Genomic DNA, 12,991 nt, shown 5'->3' on the forward strand with positions numbered 1-12,991 from the left:
GCTTCAGGATTAACATTTTAAACATCACAAGAGTCAGTGTACTACATATACATTTGAATTGGTGTGATGTAGGAAACTATATTTTGATTTAAAAGTTTGTAGAGATTTTTTTTTAAAAAAGAATTTGTGCGAGCATGCTTGATGTAAAAGTGGGCATTTTTGGCCTATTGCTCCCAAAGTATCAAACTGACCAGTACTACTGATACAACTGCACATCTATAATTAAAACTGATAATCTAATCTACTATTTCTCATTCTTAATATACAGCAAGACATGAAAGTGCTGCTAATCCAAAGGCATGAACAGCAGAAGCCATTACCTATGACCCTGTTTGGTGAAGAGTATGGAGTATGGAATGTTATGACTTGAAAGTAAAGAGGAATAAATGGCAAAAAGTATGAATTAATGAAAGGAAAATAGTACATTGTGTGTCTGTGCAACTAAGAGAAAGAGGAATAATGTAATAAATATTGATGAACTAGCATAACCTTGTGAGCTACAACAGATAAACTCATGTGGGGAATGGATTGGAATGTGGAACAGACCAGTTTTTTTTAATCAAGGTAGTTCTTGGGAAAAAGGGAAGGGAAGGGAGGAGACTGTAGGGGTGGGAAAGAGTACCAGATAGGAAAAAAAGTAGTAAAAGACAAATCTCTCAGTGGAATTGATTAATGTTTTAGTTCTTCAAAACTCAGGCATTCTTCATCCATGCACCTGCATAGAAGGATGCAGATCAGGATAACCACAACAAAGTGACAGTGTGACAGTACTTGCAATGACTCAGTAATGAAAATACAGTAATTGTATTCTGCAACAATTCCTAACAATGCAACTAGCTCTCCAGGATATGAAATACACACTTTTTCAAATTTGTTAACTGAGTTACTTAAGTGGAATTAACTGCACTTAACTGATCTACTTAACTGGAGAACACATGAATGAAACCTAAAGCCATCAATCTGGGAAAGAAAGAAAGAAAGAAAGAAAGAAAGAAAGAAAGAAAGAAAGAAAGAAAGAAAGAAAGAAAGAAAGAAAGAAATGCAATCTTTCCTTCAATGAGATCTGAGTGAAAAGTTTAAATGAAATTCAGTCCTAACATTACCAAAAAAATGTACTTGTCTACCTCCTTCATACTCCCCTCACCATAAACACAGCATTCACAATCCTCTTCATTGTGTTATCATGTAAAATAAGGATAGTGTTTTTGTCTCTAAATATTGATAATGGGAATGACCAACAATGTGTTGCAACTTGTATTTCATTTTCTCAACTCTTATTTCAGTTGTATTGAAAGCAAGCATATGAGCAAACATAGTTTTATCTATTCAAAAATCTTTGATTAAAATAAACAAAGATGAAAAATATATTATATTATATATTATATTACATATTATAAATATCATAACATATAAATATCATAACATATAAACATCATACCATACCATGCCATACCAAACCATATCATACCATACCATAAGATGAAAAATATAATGAGATCCATAACGATAAACAAAATAACAAACAGCTGCAATACTGTTTATAATACTCAAAAAGCAAAAAAAATGCATTTCGTGCAGTAGGAAAATCTTATCGCAGTAGTTCATCACTCATTATACAAGAAAACTTGCTAATTTCCTTCAGGTGGTCCAAAACTGTCAGAGTCTAATTTTTGAATCAGTTTTCCAGATAATCACTATCACTTTGTGAAAACAAATAAGCTTTAAAAAAAATAATAGCTCCAAATTGTAACCTGTCATAGAAGCAAAAACAAAATAAATGACACATTGCTAGATTGCAAGTTATAGTCATGTTTATGCATTTCAATGTTAAAGAAAATTTTGGGTGAGAAGGAAGGACATATTCATTTTTAAGTTGTCACGTTTAAACAAGATAGAGGAAAATCCCCCAAAGCACAGCCAAATAAATCACTATATCTGCTGGTGGGTGAATTCCTGCATCTTTGCCTGAACGTGTTCAGTTGGAAGTCAGTGCATTCTCTGATAAGTAACTACCAGCAAAACTATAGTTGGACAGCAGAAAGAAAACCCCCAATTCTGTGCTTAATGCTATTGACTTCAGTGGCATCTACTGCTAGCACATTATTATTTTGCTTTTGACAAATTTATTATTATGCAAAGAAAGTCGTTTAGAAGCAAAAAGGAGTTGTACTAAAATTTGAAACAAAAACAAAAACCATGAAAGTAAAGTTAGTGAGTTACGTAAGGCAGACATTTTTAGGACGAGGGGAGCAAGAACTGTAATAACTTGGGATTACAAGAGATGAACATTGAATCTTCACTGACAAATCACGAAAGACTAATCACTAGATGGATACCAGGTCACTTAAAAGTTTTGCAAGAACTCAAATACATGATTGACAATCTTACAACAAAAAATGTGCAATATTCACAAATCATCCTCAGTACTAAGAGAATACATCTGTTTTCTTTACTATTGTTTATGTATTTTTTTTATTTTCAGTATAAATGGCCTGCTTCAGCCCTGATGGGTTGTGGATTCTGTGAGTGAGATGGAAAGTCATTACCATAAGCTAAAACATCCATCCTTTCCAAAATAAGAACACATGCCCAAGGCTCCTAAGAACTACTAAGGTCTGAAAGAGTGTTGTAGAAAAATTGTTCTTATCTTTCTTATTATAAACAAGTAGGTTTGGGCTGCCAGAATCTACGGTTGAGTGTATTTGAAAGGCTGAAGGACATGACAAAGGAGATTTGTTGGTGGTTATTTGAACGCCACAAGGCAGGGTATGTCTGACAGACCTACATCTCTGGACTGGATAGGTAAATTTTTTTCTTGACAAGATATTGCCTGATATTTCTCAGAACTGTGCTTCACAGGGCTTTAAAGGCAATAAGCCAAAACTTTTCAGCAGGCCTGGAGGCACAGTGATAAGAAATGCAGTGTCTCAAGGATTAGGATTAGTCTACATTGGTCAGATACTCTCATTAAACTGACTGCCACATTCTGTATGAGCTACAGCTTTGAGTTCATTTCCAACTCAGCCTTCAACCCATCCTACAGTAATTCAATCTAGTTGTGATGAAAGTGTGAAATTCCATTGTTAAGAAATTCTGGTCCAAATAGCACCAACTAAACCTGCATAAACCCTCCCTACCTTTGCTTCCTTCTGCTGCTGGCAGGAGCAAAGAGATCAGGTGTTCTGAAACTCACAAGCCACTTTCTTCAGCAAGATAGTGACTCTTACCATAGGAATTACAGAAGCTAGGATTTAATCTTAGTTATTTCATCCCAATGAGAACTACAGAGCCTGTCAAAATATTAAGAAATAATTTCTGTCATTTGTTTGATTGTTTACTTACTTTTTTGATTTATATCCCATATTTATAATCAAATAAGTTCTACCAGTAAATATCTTTACTATTTGTACAGCATTACTGGCCTAAATTATTTACCCCATTTTGGTGGAAATATTAATTATGAAAAGCAATTATGCAACATACACATAATTGTCTATGTTTTAAACAACCTTCAACAATAGCATATAGCAATGCTTGATCACAGGAGAGATTATTCAATTTGGTTTCCAAAGAATTACTTCCTAAATATATGAACTCAATTTTAATAGAACACGATGGTTTACATATGTTGAAGACAAAATTCTGTCTTAATTGCATTACACAAACTTTGAATAAATTATCAGTAATGAAACACATTTAAGGCAAGGTAAATTATTCTGGAATACATCATAATCATATTTTACCTTTCAAGGTACCCACTGACATTTTAAAATGTTTATTTTTAAGTACATTGAACTTTACTAAGCAATTGTGTAGATAATTTGCTGTTTTAAAATAAACTCCTTTAAGTTAATATTAATACAACTATGGTTTGGAAAATTGAATACCACATAAAGCAAGTCAGTAAACAGAATGTGGGGTGTGATTGTCCACTGTTCTAGCAATTTAATCCGAATATATTCTTATAATGCATTTTATCCTTTCCAGGTTTCGTTGGATAATCTGGAAAGAGTAATCATGTGGAATTTGATATGGCCACTTGCCAAAGGGCCCCTCTTCCTATAAATTTCAGTAATACCATAAAGTCAGAATTTTTGGACAGAGAAGAAAGAATGTGTCCTGGGATGCAAATATTTCTTTCTTCATAAAGAAGTTTGTTAAAACGAACACTGACACATACAGATGGAAAAACAGAGAGCAATCCAAGGATATAGTTTTGCTAGATTTTCAAAATATTGTTTGCTACCAACATTTATACATTATTTAAAATAGTTTACAGTTTTATTGCCTACGTTTATCTTAATTTGGTAAGAATTTTAATGTAAACCATTTAAATTAAGATTAAAAGATGTCAGACTGCCTCCTTCAATCTGTTGACCTCCATATATGTTGAACTAACCTCCAAGAAGCCTGGACTTTTCACAAGTGTTGTTATGAAGTCCTTTGGGATGAAAGTGCTTTTAAATAATTTTATATTTTAACTACATTTTGATCTCCATTTTGAAATCCGTATCATAATAAATCTTACAAAAGTACATTCAAGGAATATCACAGACATAATTTTATATCTCAGTAAGAGAGTTTAAGAAACATATAGACCAACATTTGGCCATGATGGATGTCAAAGCCCAACACAGATTGGAGAAGACTATAGATATAGTGAATGAATTCACAGAAGAGTAACAAAAACTGACAGTAGTCATAAAATAAGTTCTATAGACAACAGGAGGGGACTGCACAAGTTTAGAATAGATTAAAGCAAGGCATGAAATGAGTTTTCTCCCCAAAGAAAAATAAAGACTTCTCTGCCAATCAATCAAATCCACTTAAATTATGAGAAGACAGATTTAAATTAAACTTTCAAAGAAATGTCCTAATAACACATGCAGTTCACAATAGAGCTGGGTAGTCAGACGCGCAACAGTACCTTTTATCTGTAGATCTATTTAAACAGGAGCTGGATGATACTTTTCAGGAATGGAAACTGAACTAAGTGGACTTTCAACTCCCTGAATAAATTTAAAATGCAGACATCTTTTCAGTAATACTAATGTAGCCTTACTGATTCCAGTTGAGTTTCATCTAGTTTAAAAACATAAAAGTCATACAGTACACTCTATATAAAAATAATGCAAAGTGCTCTACAATTTAAGGTACTCATGAGAGGCTTAATCTCTTGCATTAGACATTAAGGTTTGTGAGTCCTGATATGTATGTATGTATGTATGTATGTATGTATGTATGTATGTATGTATGTATATATGTATATGTTTATGTATCTGTGTGTATGTGTATGCATATGCATGTGTGTGTATGTGCTTGTGTGTGTGCATGTATATGTGTGTGTGTGTATGTATGTATGTATGTATGGTTAGGGTTAACCATGCACATATTTTTTTTCTGGTGAAACACAAAACAAAACAAAATTGACATGAAAAAGAATTCAAACTTGAAAAGAACAATTCAGTTATTTTTTTGGAGAGCCTTGGAGTCAAATGTAGAGTTTATGTTCATAAATCAAATCAAATAAAAGAATTAGATAGCCATATTTGTCATTTGAGAAGTTGCAATGTAAGAAGACAGGGCCGCATCCTCTTAACTTCAATATGAATTTTCCTGGGATTGTAGCCAGTGGAACATTAGCTATGGAAAGACACAGCTTCTTTACAAAAGTATAAACAGGCATCCCTCAGAAACCTCTTGTGTTTGAGCTTTGGATCCTTACTGTAAATCATCCTAGACATAAGTATTATTTGCTAGAAAGTGCAGAGGGGCAATATCTTCTGTTAAAGTATTGTATAAACATCTAGACATCAGCTGATAGCTCTGAATGCTTCAGAATTCCATTTAGTACCAGTAATATAGAATTGAATACATCTGTTATAAAATAATATGTTTAAAGAGATACCATACCTTGTTGTTAAATACACTAAATTAAATGTTGGAGAGTACAGAGAGACATGGAATAAAGAGCATCTAATGCCTAATGTCAGTGGAAACCTTTTTAGCAGTCATATCACGTTTTCATAGAGTTAAAATCTATACTTCACCCAATTTTTAGGACTGTGGTTCTCAAAATGCAACTGCATAAGTTCTTGATTTTAATGTGACAACCTTTTGGGCAAAATGTTATTTCACATATTAATTTTGTCCCTGTTTTTTTAAAAATGTGTGCAATATTTTGAACTATAGTGTATATTATTAGCTGGTAAGAAACAGAAAGTTAGTGAAAAGGGAAGGTATTTGCTTTTACAATCTACCCAAAAATGTTCAAGGTTTGATTGATATTCAATCTTTGTAAGACTTACAAGAAGCTGATGAATCTTGATTTGAGGACTATTGAGAAATTGGCCCACACTACTGTCATTTATATAAGGGAAGAGTTTTTTAAGTACACTTGGTAAATATAGTTTTGTGATTTTTTTTCTTCTATATTTTTCTTTTTCATCTTTTTGCATAGAGGATGTTTAGAAACATAAAAAGACCCAACATCAGTAAAGAAAGGAAATACCAGAAGTTCTCTCGTAATTAAATTGCTACTTGCCTTTAATTGTTTTGTAATTTTCTTATGAAAAAAATGTTAATTCCACAACCAAAATATATTTTAGACAACAAAAGCTAATTATTTGCTTAAAGTGTATGCCTAATGCTATTTTAAAGAAGCAATCCAAACTCACCATAAAAAAGCCATGCTAAATTCAGTGGCTTGTCTCAATAAACATATCGACAACTATGTGCAAATTCTCTCCTACATATCTTGCTCTATGACTTTACTCTTACATATGCTATAAAAGTAAAACATTTCTCAAACTAACGTTTAGATAGTTCACATTGCATTTCAGTTAGAAAGAAATATATATTTAGCTTTCACTTGTTAATGTTGTTTAATTCAACTAAAATAATTCCAGATTGTTTATGCCTTTATTCATTTACAGACACAGTCTCTATCCTATGTTTCATTCTCCGGAAAAAAGGAAATTAATCTTCTATGTGGTTAATACTAAAATATACCAAGTACAGCTGCAAATCATTTCAGTGAGAAATGAATTAGCTATATTTATACAAATTCATCATATTTTTAAAATCAGAAAAAAACTATAGTAATAAAATGAAACATGTATAAGTAAGGGAATATATTCAGAAAGTTGTACACTTTAAAAAAATCAACTGAATTTTCTGATTTGGGGCTATAAGAATGATGCATTCAAAGTGGTCAATCTATAAAATACTAAAGCTCTTATGTCTGTAACCTTTAACTGGCTGTATCATAAGGCAGTACTTTTTAAACTATGGCTAACTTCACATAATGTCTCCAACATCTGGACTCGTGACTCCTGAGGGATTAAATTTGGCAAATTGGTGATCATTTCAATGCTGTAGCACTGCCACTCAGGGGTTCTGTACACCGGTTCCACCTTAGCATTCCAGAGGCTAGGTAGACCAGTCCTGTTGGCTACTGGCGAACAGTCAACTATGGTGAAGCAAACAGGAACTTGGAACTTACTCCCATTCCCACTGGTCATTCTGTTTCTGTTTAGATAAGGAAATATCTATGAAACAATGATACTGCAAATCACAGATTGTCTAGTAACTCCTTAATATTATGACATTTCAAATATATGAAAATGATATAATTTATCTTACAGTTTTATGTTGATATAGATATATAAGAAATATAACTATATACTCCCGTTCGTCTAATTCTGAATGTAAGGAAATATAATAAGAAAAATGAATTTTTCCAAGATAAATTGTAGGAGATAAAATGCCAGGAATAACTAATTCCGCAACTTGATACCATTCATTAATCCCTGTAGGAAGATTCTGCTAAATTACTGGATTTGAATACAAAACAAATGTGATGCATTGATCATCGTATACAGTTTTTGAATGGCAAACTGCACCACAAACTTCAAAACATAGAGACATATCAAAGCATATCTGCTTCCTTGTCCATGTATCAGGTTGGGAAGTACACACTGGATATCTTTGCATTAAAGCAAGAAGTACTTTCCCCATCCTTATTTAAAAGGACCTTTAAAGATAAGAAACACAGCCATAGTACATACTGATCATGCCATACTGAATATAATACACTGACAGCATGAGTTAAGAAGGAGGGATGTCAGATTTTAGAATCTTAACAATCAGGTTTAACAATTCTTTTGGAAGTGACAGACTAAAGCATTCCGCAACAATCTTAGATAGAGAGGAAATTATTCTGCCTTTGGTTCCAACTGAATGCCACATATGCCACTGTCAGAGGGCCAAAAAGACACCTGGTTATAAAGGCAAAAAATGCCAGAAAGATAATATCAGACAGATGAACTAGTGGTACATCCAACTCAATAGTCACTACATTGAAACTGACTGAAATGGCAGACTTTCTTTTACAACCCCCCACTTTTCTCCCAATTAGTTCTGAAAGAACATTTATACATTGTAAAAGCTATAATTTAAACAAATTTTTAGAGTATTTTTCTTAGCTTAATATTAAGTATCACAGAACAATTTGGTTATTTTCTATTAACAAATAACTCGCTTATGTTCTAAGAACAGCAGTTTTTAGCAGATGTAACTCTCTATTCTGAACCAACAAATATTTCTTTCCTTGGCAGATAAAATCTAATTGGATCAACAGAGTTTATCAATCTCTAGTTTACTAATATTGCTAAAATTCATGCTATTTGGCTATTTCTTGTTTCCATTGACCATCATGTACAATCTTATATGTTGTCTATTTCTAATTAAGTTTTACTTGTTCAGGAAATTAAAACTAAAATACAGATAAATTTAGCCAGCAAGCAACATTAATGGACAGCCATATGGTGTTTGGGGGAGGGGATTCTCATTTTCTTTTAATTTCCTGAACTCCATTGCATATCTACTTCGTTAGTCTCCCAGCACAAAGCATGGGTATTCTCCCTGCTTCTACCAGTGAATTAATTCTAGAACACAAATTTCAATTTTTAATGCATAATAAAAATAAAATATTTTTCTCTAGAAAATGAGATATTCACATGAAAAGAGTCTTTCCCCTGATACTTTGTTTTATTATTACAGTTACTCCTTTACTATGAAGAATCACAAGGGTTCCTGGTAGAAGATATGATTAAAAATTAGATCTTATATATAATCTGAGCTACATCTCAATACATAAACCAAAAACATATCTACAGAGGTAATCTAGTTTTGGCTTGTTTCAATTTTTTAGCAGCATGATTCCATGTACACTTTGGCAGACATAAAATACATTAAGTTTAATGTAATTTAGAATTTGATTGATTTGTTCAATATCTGCTTTAAATGGAACTTGTGCATTAAAAATGGAACTCATGTCTTGTCTTGTATCCCCCTCCCATAAATTGTAAGCCGCCCTGAGTCCCCTCAGGGAAAAGGGCGGCCTATAAATAATAAACAAACAAACAAACAAACTTGTTAAGTATGAATTGTTTCACAAATACTCATCAGTTTACTACAGCGGGTATATACCGGGTTAGGTGGAGATTTCCAGTAGAGGTCACCATTGCTTTAACAACAAAGTAGACAAGGACATTACATTTATGTTTTTTTTAAAAAAAGAAAACATGGTATGGGAAGGTTATATTTCCCAAGATTGGGCTAACATTATATGATCAAGGCTGTTTTTCATTCTTTCTCTACATGTAAGCTTTTGATTACTAAACAAAAATGTTTAGTGATTACAATATGGCCACAAGGCAACAAAATTAAATGATTTAGTTGTAACAAATGCACCTCTTTTCTAGGACTTGTAAAATTGTATATTAGACTCAGAAGACAATCTTTAAATATACTTAATTTCAAGTGAAATCTAAACAATAGTACTAATATGTATTCAGATCCACATATGAGTTTAATTTCGGTTATAATGTAATCATGCATTTTCTATTCATACAGAAGCTATACTGTCTAAGAGATTAAAGCAAATAAAATGAATGGCTTTTTTTTCAAGTTAGAGTTGCTACTTGTAGTCGTATAATAACTTGGTGAAAGCACAACATAGTAGAAGCACCAACATTTGTGCTGTCCCTTTAGGGCAAGTTCTCTGCATTTCTCAGGTTTTGAACAATTATTATAGTCCTTTGAAAAGGACTGTAATGCTCAACAATGTTTCCAGATGTTCCCCAGATCTTTTAGCAATGATTTAAACATCTAACATTAAGACCAGATCCAAATAACTTGCCTTTTGCTCATTATCATCCCTCTGTCATGAGAATGAGATAAGACTTGTCATCTCTTTTTCAAGAAGGGTTCTATGGACCCTAATGACATGATTCTCATTTTCATTTAAACCATATACGAAAGCTTCATAAAGCCATAGATGTTTATTATAATGTATATTAGTGTTATATTAGGTTATGCCTACACTGGAAACACTGTAATAACATAGCAACTTTAAGTTATCCACAAAAGAAAAGCAATCTTAGTGCATTTTAACAACCAGGAGTTCAAGTGTAGTTATGTTCTCAATTGGACTAAGATGTTAGACTACATGATTAGCTTAACTAATATAGTTTTCAACTTTCCAAGCAGTGACTTTGGAAAAACCAGGCTGGTAAGCAAGCATACAACTATTATCTTTGCAAATTTCAGACTGGGCAAGGAAACAGGATGTCCACTTGAAACATTTTTTTTAAAGAAAATCCAAAAATCCATAGGGAATAATAGGAAATGAGAATAACTACTGACATGGCCAAGATTTAGTCAATATAAACCACAAAAATGAGTTATAGTAAAACATAAAGCAGAGTGGATCTTTAAATGCCATGGAATTGTTGGTTTTAAAATATAGCAAAATATGTAATCTTCTTGTCTTATTCATAATATTACATGTATGTGTGCTTTATATTAATTTGTTCACTAATTGACTAAAATACTGATATTACACAGTGATAAAGATCAACAGTAGGAAATAGCTGTAAGGTTTATGATCAACATTCCCCTCCCGGGTAATTATTTAGGAAACTTCTAAGCCACTTTCAGCATCAAAATTTACTCTGAAAGGGCACCAGAAACAGTACTGTTTCATTTCTACACCATCCTGTAGCCTTTCCATCTTCTGGCATAATTTCAGTGGATCCCTGTTATTGTCAATAGCCATGCTCAGGTCCCAGTGATCTCCTACAGACCTTCATATGGTGGTTCTCCTCTTTTCCAGGGGATGTTCTTGTCCTTCATTTTATGCATCCTTTGGGAGGGGAGGAAAAAACCCATAAACTTCCGACAGGCTACAGAAACAGAGAAACTTCTCTCAACGGATCGCACCTCTTGCCTCCCTGTCTGGCGTTTCTCTTCTAAAAATACAGCTTGATCACCAAACAAGAAACAGCGAGCAGCGCCCTCACTTTCCATCCCTTCGCTAGGCAGACAGCGGAGAGTTTGGGGGTGGGGTGGGGGGGCGTAAGGGGGAGAACCTGACTTCAGAAATGCAACCCGACTAGTGTCTGTCTGGTGATTAAAAAGTAGAAAGGACTGGGGGGGGAGCGCGGGGGAGGAGAGCTTGGTCCCATTGAAAACAAAGTAAAGCCTCTAAAGGGACAAGAGCTGCTTATCCGAGTCTACGTCCAGATGTCTTCCTGGAGATGGATTCCTGCCGGCAGAGTCAGCAGACACAAGATCTTCCAGCAAAGTGTTGGGTATAACCAGCGGCAGCAGCCAACGGAACTGGCTGCTTGAAGAAGTGGCAGGTTCAGAGTTGGCTAGTGGCCCACTAAGGTTTTTCCCCCCCAGCCCCTGGAGCCTAGGAAAGAAATCCCGGAGTCCGCTGCTCCCGCCAGGACGGCAGACTTTCTCCCTCGCCACACTTACCTCAGCGCTGGCCGCGGGCAGGTGGAGAGAGACCCCCTAGGGGCTGCTGCTGCTGCTGGACGCGCCCTTGCCCAGCCCGCCGGGGATCCGAACGCGCCTTGCTCCGTGCCCGCTTTCCCGACGCGCCCCAGCCATTCACTTTCACACGACCGCCGCAGCCTCATTCGGAACTCGCTCCGCTCTGCCTGGGTCCTAGCGCCATAAAACGCGCGTCCGGGGAACTGCGCGGACTCGGCCGGGCGCCAAACGGAAAGGCCCCGTCGGGGAGCTGGTCTGACTCCTGAGGAAAAAGCTTCCTCCCGCTGCTCGGCGGGGCTCCTTTTGCTTCGCTTCTGAGGCACGCGCTCAAATCCCGTCTCCTGAGGAGGATTGGTGGAAATGTGAGCCACGGCTCCGGAGCTTTCCAATTTCTGAGCGCGGGAGGAGGCTGGACCCCAGGAGAACCCCCCGCCCCCTGCCATACCCAGCCGGCCAGCGGGCGGGTCTTTGGCATTGGCCTGATGTGAAGAGCAGTTCAAGCCTGCACCGGAGGAGAGTCCGAAGTTTGACTCCCCTCGGTCACGTCCGATTCAAGGGACCGCTTAGGATTCCAAGTGGCGCCTAACGAAACGCCGAACCCTCCAGTTATGAACTCCAGGCTTTAAGAAAACGGCTTCCGGGAGTCCCGTCGAAGGACGCCGGTCTCGAGTAGCAGGGAATTTGGTTGCTTAAAAAAAAAAAAGTGGCGATTAGGCGAAAAGAAAAGACTCGGCAGTGGAGACTTAAAATGGGAAGAAATGACTCGGCAAACCGACTGAATCAAATCGAGGGAGAAAAGCGCTTTTGGAAATGAACCGAGTTCCAGCTGAATGGACTTTCGACGTGGTGCGGTATGCTTACTCATAACTTCAGAACCGGTTTTCAGATGGGTAACAATCTTACAGTCTTGCGGTCAAAATGGTAGAGACACGTTTAGACACAGCAGCGAACCCTGATATGATTTGCTACTTTGTAGCTTAGTGTGCTGTTCCAATCAAACCAATGTTTGCTGGTATATGATGTGAAAGGCTTGTGGCATCCAAAAGAGCAAAACTGGGGATAATAGTTGACTTCAGGAAATGAGATGTGGTCAACTAGGACTTGGATGACTGAGAATCTTCATAGACATTAATCTGATATATGT

At 35.7% G+C, this 12,991-nt stretch overlaps 1 protein-coding gene across 1 annotated transcript in view; it reads right to left on the reverse strand.

The window, feature by feature from the left end:
- Window positions 1-12,206, reverse strand: part of NGF (nerve growth factor) — a 51,123-nt gene extending 38,917 nt beyond the window's left edge. The window contains exon 1 of the mRNA XM_014053911.2: window positions 11,830-12,206. The gene's annotated coding sequence lies outside the window, so the exon portion shown is untranslated. The remainder of the gene's footprint in view (window positions 1-11,829) is intronic.
- Window positions 12,207-12,991: the final 785 nt, after the last annotated feature.

The sequence above is a fragment of the Thamnophis sirtalis genome, unplaced genomic scaffold (genome assembly GCF_051295495.1).
Source record: "Thamnophis sirtalis isolate CommonGarterSnake01/CBP01778 unplaced genomic scaffold, rThaSir2_p1.2 scaffold_7, whole genome shotgun sequence".
NCBI classification, from domain to species: domain Eukaryota; kingdom Metazoa; phylum Chordata; class Lepidosauria; order Squamata; family Natricidae; genus Thamnophis; species Thamnophis sirtalis.